The following is a 13,054-nucleotide window of genomic DNA, read 5'->3' as shown; positions in this document are numbered from 1 at the left end:
TTAATATTGAACAGTAGCTTCCTATGGATGCTTATTGCCCGTGCCTAAGTAGAATTTATATCATTTTATGCCCCGCCTTTCATTCCTTGCTCATCTGAACTAGACTTAGACAGAAATGTCTGGGAATGGAATGTGTACACATGTCCTTGTTAGGCATTCCTGCTGAAGAAATTATGTCTGATCTCATTGCACCCAGAAAGTCTTGCCCAGGGAATAATATTGTGTCAAAGTAAAATCATAATGAAAATGAGTAATAAAAGTTTAGAATACAAAATGTAAATTGGTTGGATAACGGGGCAGAAGTTTGGAGGGAAGGATTAACCCTGTGTCATGTGGTTAATTTCCTCCCAAAGCTATACATTCATACAGAAATGCTCTACTGGGACTAGTTGCATTGTCTCATATTGTCACCTTGAATAGTTGAAAATAGTGATGCTTTCTGGCACAAATAATTGAAAAGGGAGATCTGTCACATTCGGACCTTTCCACGTTTTTGGTATGGATGTTCATGTCTAGCCTGTCCTCGGATTGCTGCTTAGAAACTTGAGTCAGCCTTAACCGAACAGTGGCGCTGTTCTTAATGCACATTCAGATGGGCGGGTAGCTCCGCATTTTGCCCTGAGATGCAAAAATATGGATTTGTTGTCAACTATCGGCAGAATCAACTCTTTTCATCCTCATTCTAGGTTCAGACTGATGTGCAGGAGTCTTCTCTCTGCCTCCCACACCTAAGATGGGAATCTTGAGGTGAAAATTTGACTGTAATTGCTTTGCCTTGGTTGTTAAATATTTTTCTCAACTGTTTAGTGAGATTTTATTTTTAAAGCCACTGGTAAACATTGTATGCTGCAGCTCACGAGAGACAAATGTGAAGAGAATGTTCTGGAAACCATGGCTATTCTGCCTGCAGTTGCCTTGGGGAGAGAAGGCCTGGGATACTGTGTCTTCTTTCAGCTCCTTTAATTTTGAAATGTTCTCTGGGTTATTTGTGCAGGAAATGGCAATGCTGGGATTATGGAGAATCTTTTATTGAAAGGGGATGGAAAATACAGGAGAAACAAGATAAGAATAATTTTCTCTTTCTCTGTTGCTAGGTATTGTCTTTTAATTTTTATTACTGTTTTCACTGATGCTCTTTTAAATAGGGCCTCTGAAAGCTTTTTTCCCCCCAAACTTTTCATTTATTTCCTGTTACTTATTATATTTTCGAATCACATATGTGGTTAAATTTCCTTAATGACAACATGTCAGAGATGTGGTTTGTTTTAACCTTGAGCCATGTAGTCTTTATGTATTAATATGAACTGGGTCTTTTCTGAGCCCATTTCTTCCCTGGGTAAGGGAGGATAGTTCTTGAATGAGCATTAGCTATTATTGACTGTGTCAACCTCAGTATAACAGAATTACCTCTCTCAGCTGCTCGCATAATTTATGAAATTTCTCCATATACTGCAGGAGTTTTTTTTAAGAGGACTTACCCTTCAACCTATGTATAAACACTCAGAGGTGACCTAGCAAGACTACACCCTTACATGCTGCCTGAGGTTCGCAAGCAGGGGCAGTAGTATCAAATAGCACAAATCTTTTAACGAGTCACTCCAATCAGAAATGCATCCCTTACAAGAATTGTCTTAGCCTTGGGAAAATGGTATGGGCTTTTATCTGGCAAGGTGAGAAAAGCCCAAAAGCAGAAAGCAGAGTGAGATAAGCAGGCTGATGGGACATGGTGAACGAGAGCACCTGTGCACGCATGCATTCCCCTCACATGGAGTACTAACGATGATCGAGTGACTGCTAGAGACACAGGCTCCATCAGCAACCGGGAGCTTATTAGAAGCTTTCTAAAAGCCTGCTGTTCAATACAGCACTTCTGCTGCAGAGAAAATAGGAGATGACACCACATGAATCTGATCAATAAGAAAAAGGGATTCTGGAACTGCAGCTCTTTGGGTGATGTTAATTGCAGTTTTGAGCATGATCACTAGTCTGGCAAGGCCAAAACCCATGGAGCAATGAATGCATACCTCTTAAAAAATAGTGCTTTAACCTGTCGAAATATGAAATACTCAGTCATTTTGTTGTTGACCAATTCAATTTATGTGACTTTTCCACCAGTCAACCACTCAACTGATGGGTTTTTTTATTATTATTCTATCTTATTTTTGGTCATTTGCTGTTATACTTTTTGAAATTTATTTACTTTTTTAAAAACCTGTCATATCTCTCTAGACCATACTTTTTCCCCTAAAGTTTTGTGTTTAGGCAATCAAGTTGGGTCTTCCTAAAGACTTGAATTAGCAATTAAAATTCTTGCAAGCAAGCAGCCAGTTATACCTCCTTCCAACCTGGAGCTCCATTCCTACAGTTCTTTCCCAAGGGGTTTCTCCCAAGAAGCTTACTGTAGCTTGGTTAATGCTTGCCTAACCAGTCCGTTTCACACTAAAATGGAAAAGTCCACCTTCAGTCTTTCTTTCTTACCTACCAAAAGAAAGAAGAATGCAGTTGAGAGAAAATCACCAGGACACATTTATGTTCTTAGAAACCCCTCTACTTCAAGTTTAACTGAGCTACCACTAGAGTGATTTGGAATTCTAGCCCTAGGCCAGAAACCTTAAGTTCCTGGTGGCTGCAGTAATTCACAGGAGTTTTGCCTTCTTGAGGTCTGCTTACCAGATGTTTGGAAGTGCTTTGCTTAACTTGGAAAACCAATGCTTAAAGTTAAATTGAGATCAATTTAATGTCCATTTTACCTGTCAAATTTGTTGGCAGATAATTAAAATAAAACGCTAGAATGGTGTTTAATTGATTGTTTTCAATTTGAAACAATATTTAAAATACCTGTCTTGGAATACAGAGGTTTTGCAAATATTGTGAGTATTGTTTGCTATTATTCTGTTATAAGCAATACTCTGGCATCAAATTATTTTAAATGAATATGCAAGAAACAAAATTGAGTTCAGCATGAACTGAATGTAATGATAGAAATACATCTGAATGATGGGTTTCCTATCATGTTGAAGACATAGCTTCTCCAGCCTGTAATTCTAAACTGGACTCATTAGCCCAAAAGTTCTGAAACATTCCTCCATTTCCATACCCCTAATAAATAAATGTTGCATTCACATTTGTATAATTATACCGTAATGGGCATAGTGATTTTAAATTCTCAAAGTACTTTGACATCTGTTATCTCATTTTAGCACAAACAAGGTGTCCAACACACTATTCATGTGCATACAGCACCTGGCAGATCAGCTTTTAATTCTGAGTTATGTGGAAATGAGATAGTAAATGGAAAATATATCCAAAGGAGGAAAATATTTTCAGTATTTAAGACCTAATTGCAATCTTCAGAAGTTTTCTTGAATGATATTTAGAAGTCTAAGTACGCTTAAAATGAACAATAAGAGAGTGATGGAATTAATAAGGTTAAGTCCACATTCTCCAAACTCAGGCAAAAAAAAAAAAAAACAGTTTCCAAATGCTGCAAGTTAAGCCATTTATAGAAGGCTTCCATTTACAGAAATACATATGAGAAAATGAAATAGTACTTGTATTTTCACACAACAAAGGCTTCTCAACAGTAAAAGAAATGCATATATTTGCATAAACTTTAGCTTAAATATTAGTGAGAATAGTGTATAATTTAAAGTCTTTATGTTCTGAATGCTCTTGTCTAAGATTACAAAAAAACAGTATTACCTAGGGCACTAAAAACTTTTTCTAAATTATTAGAAAATTAATTCAGTTGCAAGCTTAATATTTCTCAATCTAAATAGTATTAATAAATACAACTAGATCAATTACTTCTCTATTTGAAAGCATTTTGTATATTACATTTTCATTCTTCCAATGTTTGTTGTTTTGATACTATTAAAGGAAAGGAAGTAGAAGCTGAGCCATACAGAAGCACTGCTGTGACCAGGTTCATGCCTGGGATTGCACATGCAGTATCTTATTTAATCCTCACAAGAGCCTATGTGTACATGTGCCAAGCAGGGTGAGTGCTTGGCCTCACAGCTGGTAAATGGCAGAGCTGGGACTCAAGCCCTGGCCTGCCTAACCCTATCCTTGTACCTCTGTAGTCCCTGATGCCCTGTGCCTGCCTCTGTATTCAAATGATATAAAATATTTTTAAAACAGTTCAGCAAATTCTTGTTTCCCATGTGCTGTAATAGATTCCATTTGTGTAGGCACAGCAAGCAGAAGATAAAATCACAGTAGTTTAATGGAAACTGATTGAATCAGCTCATGGTTAACACCATGAAATCTTTAAATGCAAAACTACCCTGGTTATTTGTTGATCCTTCAGCAGAGACCCTGCACAGTGTGTCAGAACGCTGCCTGTCTCCCATGTTTGTGAAAAGCTTTGTAGGTAGGTGTGGGGTTAACTCTGTCTACAAACAAGTTCTCGCTTGTGGTGTTTCTCCAAATAGTCGATGCTGTTTCCTTCGTGGCTTCTTCAGTTGGAATTCTGATTTGGTTTCTTTCTGGCTGTGTGACCTGGACCAAGTTGTGTGGTGACTCTGAATTTCAATTTTTTTGTCTTTAAAATGTGGATGATGTCTGCTTCTCAGGCTGTATGTATCAGATAATTTATATGAAAGCATATTCTAAACTGGAAAGCACTATATAGACAGATATGACTATCAGTTCAGACACATCATCTGTCTGTCCCTAATTCAAAGGTCTCTACTCATTGTAGGCCAATTGATGACAAAGAGTTGAAGGGCAAGTGCTCTGGTGGTTGTAGCATTCTATAAAGACCATCTTTTGTTTCAATGTTACCCATATTTAGCATGTAGATTAAGAATGGAATTTGCATTTTTCTTTTATTATTTTAATTGTGTAAACACATCATCTGCCTAGGAGCGATGCAGAGGGATCCGGGTAGAATGATCTCGAAGCCAGGGAAAGCAGAGGATGGATGCCATCTTTCTCTACCAATTCAGATTACAAAATTGTAACAAAAAATATCATATGGTAATAACACGTTATTATTGTAACACTGTTAGATAAAATATCAAGTCAGAGGGCTTTTTTTTTTCTTTAAATGAAATTTGGAACTTTATTGAAATATATTGTGCACAGCACTGTTAGCTTTAAAAGCATGGATATCCCAGAAAGCCATGAGGCAAACACTTTGCCATGTCTGGGAAAGAAGCAGGACAGTAACTTCTCCTTTCTATACTTTTCCTGAGAGAATAGGCCTGTTGTTCCTAGAGATTCTACCGACTGCTCTGGCTTTATTGGAATTTATGGAATCAGTTTTCAGAAAATAGCACAACTATGTTGAAAGGAACAGCATTTTAGAAAGTGGCTTTTTTGGCTGGGCACGGTGGCTCATGCCTGTAATCCCAGCACTTTGGGAGGCCAAGGCGGGCGGATTACTTGAGGCCAGGAGTTTGGAACCAGCCTGGCCAACCTGGCGAAACCCCATCTCTACTGAAAATTCAAAAGTTAGCTGGAAGCTCTGCATAGTTAAGTCATTAATACAGCTGTACTCCTAAGAGTACTTTAGAAATGATGTTCACTTTCAGTCACGGTATAGAGAAGACAGACCGTAGGCATTATTCTTGGGCTAGTCACAGTGCCACAAACTCAAAAAGCAATTAAAAAAAAAAAAGTTAGCCGGGCATGATGGTGGATGCCTGTAGTCCCAGCTGAGACAGGATAGCTGAGACAGGAGAATCGCTTGAACTCTGGAGGCAGAGGTTGCAGTGAGCTGAGATGGTGCCACTGCACTCCAGCCTGGATGACAGAGGGAGACTCTGTCTCAAAGAAAAGAAAAGAAAAGAAAGTGGTTTTTTTCCCCCAAACTAAACAAGTTTTCCTATTACTGCGTCACATCAGATTTTGTGTTTAATGTCCATAAGTTAATGCCTAGTATTTAATTTAGATTTTCATCACATAGCCACTACTCAGAAAGGCTCAGCTTGTCCACGATTTCAACGTTTCCTTCCATGAAGGTCTAAAGAGCAGCTCTTAATACTTAAGCACAGACAGATCATACATAACCAAAAAAGAAGGTCAAAAATGCACTCAGTAAGCTCTTCCATCAGGAGCTTCCAACTTGGCAGCTCGTCAGGTTGACAAGCTGACACCCCAGCTTCAGAGATCATCTGGAATGTTGATGATACCTGTGCCCTGTTTCAAGTCAAGAACTCTAGACCACTAGCCAGCTATGACCAACACAAAAGTGGAAAACCGTGCTTCCATACTTGGAATTTAAACCTGATGTATTGTATACCTTTTTTTTTAATATGGTCAGTTAATTTTCTTTTAGCAAATACACCCTGCTCTATCTGACACAACTTTGGGATTAGAAATTCCAGTATGATGAGTGTCTTTTAGGCCACACTAATGTCAGTATGATTGGTGTCTTGTGTATACTGTACTTCAGTGTTAAAAAAAAATAATTGGAAGAAGTGGGAGAAATCACTCGGATTCTTTTTCTGGCTTTGATACTCATCTTACAGGTCTAGATTATTTTCTTCCCCGTCAAGTTCATCAAGAAGGCAAATTAGCCAGAGTTGATTCTCATAGACCCCCGTCAGCCCTAAACACCTCCAGTCATTTTGCTAGAGAAGCTCCAATGTCTCCACCTTGTCTCCATGTGCTGGTGCTTAACCAAGGGTACTGTTTCCAATTAAAACCAGACCATGGATTTTTAAAAAAAGAAAAAGAAGATATCAATAGAAAATATTCTGTTTTCAAAAAAACTAAACAAAAAGTCTGACAGTATATAAAAACCCTATTTCAGTGGAATTGACCTTGTGATATTTAGTAGTGCCTTAGGCTTGTCAACATTGAGCAACTTGTTCACAAAGAGGCCCAGCAGGTTATTTTTCCACTTGTTAAATGTTCAAAATGTTTCTTATTACATGCAGTCCAGTTCTTGGGTCCACAGGTCAGTTTTTGCTGTTATAATCTGCCCTTGCTAAATTTTCAAGGGTAGGAGAATTCTCTGATTCTTATTCTCCTTCTCCTTCTTCCCTTTCTTTTTCCAGTGGTAAAAAAAGTAAAAGAAGGTTTTTTAACATCTAGTGGAAATAGGGCTGTTTGTGCGGCCGTGTCTCAGTTAATTCTGTATGTATAGGCCTAAAGTAATTTATCAGCAAGGACTTCTCCAGATGCATGTAAGTAACAAAAATTGCAACTCAGGATGGCTTAAGCAGAAAAGGGCAGGAGTCCTGGATCCAGGTGCTGTTTTGCTGCATTGCTCTCTGGCTCTCCATCTCTTGGCTCTGCTGTTCTCTGTGTTGGCTCTTTTCCCAAACAGCCTTCCTCTACATGTGGAGAGTTTCAAGCCAAATTGCTCTTTAACTTGAAGTTACAAGAAAGAGAACCTATCTTTCCAACAGTGTCAAAAAAAAAAAAAAGAGTCCCAGGCCAGGCATGGTGGCTCATGCCTGTAATCTTAGCAATTTGGGAGGCTGAGGCCGGTGGATCACTTGAGGCCAGGAGTTCAAGACCAGGCTGGGCAACATGGCAAAACCCCATATCTACTAAAACTACAAAGATTAGCTAGGCATGGTGATGGGTGCGTGTAATCCCAGCTGCTTGGGAGGCTGAGGCATGAGAACTGCTTGAACCCAGGAGGCAGACTTCACGGGGAGCAAGGTCACACCACTGCACTCCAGCCTGAGAAACAGCGAGACTCTGTCTCAAAAAAGAAAAATTCTCAGTATTGTGTTCCATCAGTTCAAGTGAGCCTCGTTTGGATCAAGTGTCCTTCCCTGAGCTAATTACAAAGGGGTGTGTGTGTGTGTGTGTGTGTGTGTGTGTGAGAGAGAGAGAGAGAGAGAGAGAGAGAGAGAGAGAGAGAGAGAGAGAAAGAGAGAGAGAGAGACAGATTGATTAGCAAGACAAAGGTCCCACACCAGGGGTGGTTTTAGCTCCATCTGAACCATGTGGACTGAGGAGTAAGGAGGCACCTGCTCCCATGAACAGCCAGGCCGCTGCTACTAGAAGAGGGGCTGGTTTCTAAGCCAGCAGAAATAGCAATAATGGGCAGCTGAATAAATCCACTCTGACTTTGGAATTCTGAGACTGTCTGATGGAAAATTGCTATATCAGATGAGTATTGATTTCATTTGTTCATACTTAATTTGATGAGCTTTGTTAGAATGCCAGATTTGAAGAACCGAGACCAGAGTGAAAAATCCCATCTCTGATATCTGTTACCTCTGTAACCTTGGACAAGCTTCTTAGCTACACAGAGCCTTAGTTTTCTCTTCCTAGACTGAGGTTAATGCCCACCTCACACCACTGTTATGAGGCACAAATAAAATGGTATTTTTTCGAAGTATTTTACAAACTCTGAAACTATACGTTTGGGTTGTTTTAGAAATTATTGTTGTTATTTTAAGATAACTTCTTTTTCTTCTACATTATGCTTTCTCAACTGCATCTGGGAGTAAATGCATTTTAAAGTAAATCTCATATTTAGCTACATCTTACAAAACTGTTTCTGTTTTCCATCTTGTAAGCCCAAACTAATACCTCTTCACTGACTTGGAAATCATGGTTTTTATGAATGCAAACACTGTCCAAGAAGCTCCTATTCATGTTATAACCTAGTTAACACTGGTGCTCTTTGGAAAAGGAATTATGGATGATATCCATACTTAAATACTTTTAAAAATTAAAGGATGTTTATGAGTTAGTGTATTTCAAAATATTTCATTATATTTCATTTTTAAATGTTTGCTGCTTTTTTGGTAAAGTGTGTGTTGGCTATGTGGGGGCAATGCCTGACTCTTCCGCAGTCATTTTTTAATTCCTCTAAAATAAACACTCTGTAAATTCTGTTGACCAAATTACTTTACGTAAGGCTATAGGCATCATAAAACCACAGGGCTCTACAACATATCCGATTGGACACAAATTGGGATGGTCTCCAGTTTTTTAGGGAAATATACTGCCTGGAACAATAGATTATCATCTGTCTAGCTTAGACCTGGTGGTTCATCATCATCATCGTCAGAGCCAGCACTGATTAGTACAACTTTATAAGGAGGAAATTGAGGCATGGAGCATTTATGTGGCTTGCCCACGGCCACAAAAATTGCAAAGTATAGAACCAGGATTCCAATGCAAACAGCCTAGCTTCACAGCCATCATGTGAACCACAGTGTTGATGAACACCCTATATTATCTCTGCAAACTGGGAACTAGCAGACATGAGACATTCTAGAAAGTCCAAAGCCCCAAAGGCTCCAATGCAGTATTTTGAGTTCCTTGAAAAATCCTATTAAGAATATCTAATACCTTATGTAAATGCAACTTCAGTAGAGAATTAAACCTCTAAAGTAGCATGGATAAACATTATATTTGAAGAAAATCCTTTGCTCCTGACATCCAATTTTTCGTTCTTTACAAATCAGAGATAGTAAACAATTGCTTCATGTAAACCATTGTGAAATGACGTGACCTCCTTGCTGTACGCGCCTCTATTTTAATGAGGTTTGAATGCAGGATCACAAAATATGTGATAACTTGCTTTTCTCTATATGCATTAATAGCTAGAAGATTCTTCTGTGCAGTCAGAAGAATGCAGAACTGAGAATACAGATAACCAACTGTACTGTTAAAGAAAAGCAGAGACTTTTAGGATGAAAAGGGGCCAGAAAATATATGTAGTCTCTTAATTGATGCAGGCACCCGTTCGAATACATCCTTACAGCCAGCCACAAGTTTCTGCCTAAACTTGTCACTGGAAATCTGGCCTGCTCTTTGTGAGGCAGCCCCATGATTGGAAAAGGTCTAGTTGATATAACTTTTAACTTATATTGAATTGAATTGAAATAAGCCTCCCTATAACTCCTATATAGTTCATGATATCTTCTGAAACAACTAAGAATGCATCTGCTCCCTTTTGCTGGGAAGAGTTTTTTAAGACTGAAGACAATTCGATATCTTCCCCTCACTATGTTAAATGTCTCCAGCTCTTTGCCAATCCCATGTGATAAGGGGGATGTGGGCCGTATAGCATCCTGGTTCCCCAGCTCTGGGCAGATCAACATTGACATATCATTCATTCTTACTGAGCTTTTCTTCATGAAAAGTTCCCAGCCTTTATCAATAGCCATGAACTATGCCTCCTTTCTCAGCAGCGCTGGATTTACATTATCCTTTTCCAGATAAAGCAGTTTTATCAAGTTACTCATTCAATAATCCTAGTCTATCAAGACCTTTCTAAGACTTAGTTGCTACTCAGTATATCAGTGATCCTTTTCAACTATGTAATGTACTCATTTTAAGAAGCTTACCTCAAAACAACAAACCTTTGAAGTCATCCATCAATGTATTGAGTGAAGTGTTGAATAAAGTAGAACTGAAAAAAAAAACTGTGTAGCTTTCTACTAGAGACCTCTTAGCTTGGCATCATTCAAGAGGATTGTTCAACTGCGCTTTGTTTTTTCATATTTTTCACAAGGATAAAATGAAGAAATGCTGGGGTCTCAATAAACATCATTGAATAAATGACTCTTCCCAATACATCTTTTCTATCAGAAGCAGGAAACAAACATTTGGACTCCAGTTAATAAATGAATTTAAGTAAAGGAAATGACAACCTCTGTTTGCAAGAAAGGGATGTAATGTATATTGTAAAGAGATGTTACAAAGAACAACATTACTTTGCAAAATCTAGTTTTTTTTCAGTCATTCATGTTATGATAAAAAGTTGATCACTGCTTTTCTGAATTAGTTATTAATGTTCTGCTTTTTAGTGGTCCTGAAAAATATTTGATAGCATCCAGACTTTGAGGGATAACAAGTAAAACAGCCCATATTGCTATAAACAGCATGATCCCAATTGACTTAAATTCCTTGCAACATCCCTGGAACCTGGGGAGCTGCACAATGAAAGCTGGATTGTACAGGCAGTGCTCATTTTTTTTCCCTGCTCTATTTTTTTCTTGTAAGGAGATTTCATAGACAATTGTGTAATGCCATTTAGGGCTACAACTGTCATATTAGGGAATACAGGTTATATATTATCTCTACAAATGAATAACAGGAATATCATAAGCCTATAGTTCTCTCCTACTCTCCTACTTTAGTAGCTGAGGACTTCTTTTATGCGATATCAGTCCCAGAATTAGAGTTAAGGGAGGGAGGGAGGAAGAGAGGAAGGGAGGAAAGGAGGAAGGGAGGAAGGAAGGAAGGAGGGAGGGAGGAAGGAAGGAAGGAGGGAGCGAGGGAGACTGGAGAGGAATGGGAAAGGGAAGGGAGGGAAAGTTAAACTTGGGAAGACAGTGTTAGAATTTATATCATGCCAGTGGACTTAGATGGAACCAAATGTGTTGTTTACTTCCTCCCACTCTTGGTAGGTTGATTAATGCTGACTCCAGCAATCATGGGTCACCCATGCAGATGTTGTTAGAGAAACAACTGTTGGCCTGGCTTTTCCTTCCCAGCAGGTGATAACTGATCTGTCCAAAAATCTTCCCCATAGGCACAGGGGAAGGTCACGATCATGAAGTTTTGGAAAGACTGCCCTTCAGAAAGATGGAGAAATGGCAGGAAGCAGCATTTTCTTGACTCCAGCATTTCCTGCAAATGAAATAGTTCAGCTGAGACCCTTTATAAAAAGACCCAGTGGGGTGCATGCATAAAACTTTCACACTTTAGAACTAGAAATAAATAGACACAGACAGGGAACTTGAGAAGCTGACAGTGTGGTTGCAGAGAAGAATCTAAATCACTTGCAGTTGTTACAGGACTGAGTATGTATCTCAGAACTCACTCAAGAAGTGAGAAGGAGGAGTGTTCCTCTGTCTCCAATGGTGGGAAGGAAGAGGTAATCAGATGCTGGCCTACAGCCTCTGGGTAACTCATGAGAAACAAAAGGCTCTAATTTTCTGATTTTCTAGGCAGGGTTCAGTTAATGTCCATGGACGAAGCAACTGTGGGGCTGTCACTGCTGAAAGAAAATATGCATATGAGGTGTTTGGTGCCTTACCCCTTGACTGCACTGAATTTGTTTGACTGCATCCTTTGACAGGTCTCATTTCATGCCAGACTCTGCTCAAGGAGCCACTGAGTTTGCTGGCTATTGGCCAAGGCTTCCTTTGTTGGGACGCCCTTTTTTTTTCTGCCTTTGAAGCTGTTTTGTTTGCTCTTCAAGTTTGTTTTCATTTTCTTTTAGAAGCACTATCATCCAGAAGAAGGAATGCACTTCATTATTCCTTTAGCTTTCACTCTGAAATTTTCATATTTCTTGTTGGTTTCTTTCTGGTCAATTTCTGAATACCCTGAAGTGTTGAAAGTATTATGACAAACATAAGGGAGAAACAGAGAAAAAGTGTTTTTTTCTTTTTTTTCAGGGCTAGAACATGGCAGAAAATTTCATCTCTGGTAGAATCTGACTGGAGGGCTCTATTCATAAAAGTTTCTTTATTAGACTAGCTATATAATATCAGCAGACTCCCAGAAGGTTTCCAGGGCTTAATAGGGGTTATTGAGTTGATGGAGCTGTCATCTACTTGCTCTGTTCTGAGACCTACCATCAGCTGTCAGTCCCAGTTTACTACTGGTTCTGTTCGTGGAAAAAGCAATTTTCATTCCACAGACGTTGATTAAAAGCGAGACTGATCCATACTCACTTTGTGACCCAGGCCTTGCACACAGTAGATGACCAGTAACTACTTTTGCATGAATATCAGGGTGACGGAGAGAGGTTCTTATGCACCAAACATTTTTTACATTTTAAATTTCTGCTTGAGGCCAAGTGCGGTGGCTCACACCTGTAAACCCAGTATTTTGGGAGGCCGAGGTGAGAGGATCCCATGAGGCCAGGCGTCCGAGACCTGGCCAACATGGTGAAACCCCATCTCTACTGAAAATACAAAAATTAGCCAGATGTGGTGGTGCACACCTGTAATCCCAGCTACTTGGGAGGCTGAGGCACAAGAATCATTTGAACCTAGCAGGTGGAGGTTGCAGTGAGCCAAGATCGTGCCATTGCACTCCATGGGTGACAGTGAGACCCTGTCTCAAAAACAAACAAATAAATAAATAAATAATTTCTGCTTGAAAGAATAAT

The 13,054-nt window shown here is 39.2% G+C and overlaps 1 protein-coding gene across 18 annotated transcripts in view; it reads left to right on the top strand.

Moving 5' to 3' along the window:
• Positions 1-13,054, top strand: part of ANKS1B (ankyrin repeat and sterile alpha motif domain containing 1B) — a 1,288,070-nt gene that overhangs the window by 1,191,339 nt on the left and 83,677 nt on the right.

The sequence above is a fragment of the Macaca fascicularis genome, chromosome 11 (assembly GCF_037993035.2).
Source record: "Macaca fascicularis isolate 582-1 chromosome 11, T2T-MFA8v1.1".
NCBI lineage: Eukaryota > Metazoa > Chordata > Mammalia > Primates > Cercopithecidae > Macaca > Macaca fascicularis.
This window is presented reverse-complemented; position numbering and strand designations above follow the sequence as displayed.